The sequence below is a fragment of the Delphinapterus leucas genome, chromosome 14 (genome assembly GCF_059928025.1).
Source record: "Delphinapterus leucas isolate spDelLeu-1000000601 "Yukka" chromosome 14, BTC_Dleu_Yukka2, whole genome shotgun sequence".
In the NCBI taxonomy this organism is placed as follows: Eukaryota; Metazoa; Chordata; class Mammalia; order Artiodactyla; family Monodontidae; genus Delphinapterus; species Delphinapterus leucas.
Window position 1 is genome coordinate 70632956 of NC_143142.1, and position 4879 is coordinate 70637834.

The 4879-nt window shown below is 44.8% G+C and overlaps 1 pseudogene; it reads right to left on the reverse strand.

Moving 5' to 3' along the window:
* Positions 1-407: 407 nt before the first annotated feature.
* LOC111180162 (cyclin-dependent kinase 2-associated protein 2 pseudogene) lies at positions 408-709 on the reverse strand (annotated as a pseudogene).
* Positions 710-4879: the final 4170 nt, after the last annotated feature.

Sequence of the window (4879 nt, forward strand, 5' to 3'; positions counted from 1 at the left end):
TTAGCAAGAGACTCACTGAGAAAAAGAGTCGCCATGGCCCAGGAGACAGGGCTGGGAGGCGACAGGCCTTCTGAGGCCCTGCTGGGGAGAAGGGGTCTGGGAAAAGTGGTGAGAAGTCCTGGGCAAGTGCTGAGTGGTGTGGGCCCCATAAAGGAGGAAGCTCCAGTTGGATCAACACTGTTGGCAGGTCACGGGTGGGATTCACAGTGACCTCGCTGCTAACTCCTTTGGGGGTTTCCAGTTAGTGCTGCCGACTGGAGTGAGAGCCGCCCACTGGTTCCTGGAGGCCACCCACCAAAGGACACAGGACAGGAAGCCCAGGATGGGAAGTGCAACTCGGGTGAAGGCCAGGGAGAAGCAGGTGCTCTGCAGTGGCCCGGAAAGGTCCAGATGCTGAAGCAGAGTCGAGTCCTGTTATGTGCGGGCATTCCACTCTGTCTCTGCCAGGCACTCTCTGACTAGGGCCCGGGCGTGGATGGTGCCTCTCTTCAGGTGCTCCATGGCACTCTTGCTGCCAGCATAGGTCGGATGGGCCGGATCTCTTTGCCCATCTCCTCTATGACCGATAGCAGGTTGGTGTAAGTGCTCCGGGAGCCCTGGGCACCAGGTGGTTTCACGGCCTGCACGTAGCCCATGGAGGGCGGTCCACAGTCATTAAACAGTAGTCTGAAAGGGGCAGCGGCTCTGGCGTCGAGCCGGCGATGGGACACTTCCGGCTGTAGGGACCGGGGTGCCGGGCCCAGGGGTGCTGCTGGGGGCGGGGGCGATGGGTTTGTAGGCTCCCAACTCCTGGGTGCCGCAGAAATCTAGAGTGTCCCTAGATGAATGAAATAAATAAACTAGTTTAATGAAACGAAAAAACTCCAGCATTTTAGTAAAGAATACTTCCTATCTTCTCTGCAGGAAGCTCTCTGGTTTACATCATTAATGGTGTATGGAAAGAAAATCTCTGGCTACATTTCAACTTTTAAACCGTTGAACAATAAGCACCAATAATGCACATCAGAAGGTATCACTGGTGGAGAAACTAAGAGGGAAAAAAATCTGGGAAACAGGAGAAGAGAAAGCCTCCTACAAAGTGGGTAACAAGCAGATAACTTTGTCAACACCGGCTCCAAAAGTGCTTACCTCACTCAGAAAGGGCACCAGAGCCCTCGATGCAAACACATCATGAAATTATGTCGATACGACGCTGCATTCAGCAACTCTATCAGCAGGGCTCCAGCTGACTTCAAGCGCCTCCCAAGAACACCGTGAACTAATAGCCACGAGTGCTGTCCAGGGTCAACCCTGAAACACCCCAGGACACAAACACTCAAAGCCCAAGAAGGATGTGATCTTTCAAAGAGTTCTGCAGAGGTCCAAGCCCTTCTAAGTGAATGCACGCCATAGGGACTAGATATTGGCTGTCCTGTAATCCCCAAACTGTCACGATTATAAAACAGGCAGTCTCCAAGAAATTTCTTGGCATTTATTATCAAACCCATTAGAGGTACTGTGGGAAAAGAAGAGATCTCACTAGCTGAGGACAAATGCCACAATAATATAGCATGGGGGTATCAGCAAACAACCATTTGTTTTCCTTCCAATCCCCGGGAGTGACTTGGGTTAAAATAATATAAACTTGGAGGCACTCATGTATATGGAACTAGCATAAATTAATCTCTAGGCCAACTGCCTGTAATATAGTCACTTGCTGTCTAAATTCTATTGAAATGATAAAAGCCAGCCTAACTTTAATTACTAGGGTATCTTTCTGTGTTTTCAATAAGATACATACATAAATCCTGAAACTCAACAAATAATAAAGGAAAAACAGCTAAATACACATATAGCTTTAGGGAATACTTGGAACTGGCTGATGATCCTCTCATTAGCCTGTTAAAATCCACCAGCTCATCCTATAATTTTCCCTTTACTATGCTTTAAACTCTCTTTATTCCAGCGATGATGCTGAACACATTCATATATCACAATATGTCTCTCCATGTTTTCCAGATGGTATTTGATAAAATGGAAACAAAAGAAAGAGCAAAGAAAAATAGATGTTTTCTACTTTGGTTCTTGAAACCTTGGTAGAGAAAAATATGCACCCGCCCATCCAAGGCTAATGAAAAAGCCCAAGAAATATGGTTCATCTAGAAGTGACACCCACTGGACCCAGAGGTTCAGGCCACTCTTTGGTCTTCAGCCAAGCTCTACAAACCAAGGGTGAAGAGTTCCTTAACTCAGGTGTAAGTTATTACTAGTTTGGGCTAGAAGGAAATTGGCAATGGTTTAGGTGAGTGGTTTGGGGGTAACAAGACTCATCCCAGTATTTGCCCCCAACCTTGATCATCAAGTTCAAGGAGAAAGACATCCACAGTTACAGTAATTTCTATTTTTTTAAGTCAGCATTTATAGACTCAAAGACCTTTAATAAATAAAATTACCAATTTCAAGTGCATCAGAAAAATATTCTAATGGGTCACTTGAGAAGCAAAAATACCTAGTTAGACTATGACTTTTCCAAAGCCACCTATGAGGATTTGATTTTTGTATAGCAGATAACCCTGCGAGGATATTTATTTTCCTTTCAAGGCATTTAAATATAAATACTTATGTCTTATAGGTCTTTTGTGAAGAAAAACAGACCAAACTTCAAAGAAATAAATTACATGGATGGTAAGGAAGATCAAATCGTTTTGAATAAGGAATAAATCTTGTACATAATTTCTCTCATTTCCAATGGTCGTTGCCATTTTGTCTAATTCACCCCCTGGAAATAAGTTGAGGCTGCTTATAAGCCATAATGGACTGCAAATATGGGCGCCTATCTACTCTGCATTCACTCGTAGGGCTTGTACTGATGGTCAGGGAGGAGAATCTCATGGGACCTCAGGAATATTTACTCAGCATCACCTGGCCATGCCCTCCAACAAGGACGCCTGGTCTTATCGATTGCAATCCCTTTGCCCAAAAATGTCTCCTCATGTCATTTATCATCTCAAAAAAATGCCCAGAAAGGGGTGCAGGTGTCCCTATTCTGGTGAAACCATCTGCTACTACAGTCAGGTAAAGGGAGCAGTGACTGGGGCTTCCCAGCTTTGCCTGAATCCTTTTCTCTAAACCTTCAGCCTGAGCCCCGCCAGCATGTTGCTCGGCTCAGCCTTCCTAAGAGACACCATGGAATGTGAAACCTGAATTCATATTTCTCTGAATCATGAACGAGCTGCACAACTTAGATGAGCTACTAGGACAAGTTGAGCCTAGATTTTGTCATCTGAAAAATGGGATAATAATTCATACCTTATAGGTTCTTCCGAACACTAAATGGGATAACATTTGTGAAAACACAAAGTAAGAAGTACCTGGCATATGACTGACGTGCAACAAATTCAACCTTCTTTCTTTTAGTCAATGATACATAGTTTTCCAACTGTCCCCAGCTCTCTCTCTTACTGCCCTAATCTCTTTCAGGCTCTTCTAAAAAGTATTCACAAGCAACTACTAACATCATATGGTATCAGAGCTGGAAGGGTCCTCAGACATCATGCAATCTTGCTGGGATTTTTGCTATGCTTTTGCCCCACCCATACATCTCCTTCAGGGAGTGTCAAAACCACTCCTCTAAATGCTGATACGACATGTGCCTCTATCGTTTCATAATCTGAATAACCTCAAACATTAGCCGAGGTAAAGGAGCACGGACCATCAACACAACCTTCCCATGTGGTTTCTTAGAGGGGAGCTAGTATTTATTGAATACCTACTATGTGCCAGGCACTCAACCTTTGTTATCCTGTTAACCATCACACCTTTTTAAGAAAGGCTGCATATCTTCTGTTGTGGTGGTATATTTTGTACCTGTGGGAACACAGATGTCACGTGCTCAGTTAGTGACAGAGCCAGGTTCAAAGCCACATCTATATGACTCAGAGCCTGTGTTCTTTTCGGATATCTTATGGCAGAGCAACGGCAAAAGCCACAACCGCCAGGGGTAGAAAGATGAGCTCGGAAACAGAGGGAGATGAGGACTCTAAAGTAATAAAGGCAACAACTGCTGGTCGTAAGCACGTGGGCAGCCGCCTTGGGGTCTATTGCCGTAGTGAGTTCCAGGAAGCATTGGAGAGCATGGAACCCTTATCAGGAACCGAACCATCCATTGCGTGGAAAACAAATTCTGAACTTTGCTAACCCTGAACAGAATACAAAGGTACAGAGGAATAAACAAAAATACGTGAGACTTGAGAGAGAACGTTTGCAGAATTGAATCCAGGTTGGTTTGTACGAAGGGCATATGCCAGGCGCTGAGCTACTCTTAATGGATTTGAATCAATTCTCTTATTACTACGTGATGGGGAGGAAAAGATGAAATGCTTTTTGAAAGCCCTTTGAAAAGGAAAAGGTTTATAAAATGCACCGATTCATTAATTTATTGAAGAGATCTCTAGATTGGGAATCAGAGAGACCTAAGGCTTACTGTCAGTTTTGCCTCTCACTAGCTGTGTGACCTTGGTCGGGCACTAAATTCTGTAGTCCTCAATTTCCCCAACAGAAAAATTAAGGGTCCCTTAGCAGCGTGAAAATTTTGTCCCAGTTACTCATGTCATTGTATTCTCCAACCATTCCCTGCTGCCACAAAGAGTTGGGGGTGACTGAAAGCCAGAGCTGAGGTTTGCTCCCTCGGCATTGTTCCAAGGAAGCTCTAAATTTGCACATTGTACAGAATCAGGAGCAAGCACACACACACACAGAGAGAGAGAGAGAGAGAGAGAGAGAAAGAGAGAGAGAGAGACAGATGGCATCAGGCAAAGTTGCTAACCTTTAAAAAGATTCCAGTCTGGCTACCCCAGCAGTCTAGTGGCAGGAATCTGTGCCTAGAGGAGTTGAGACAGGT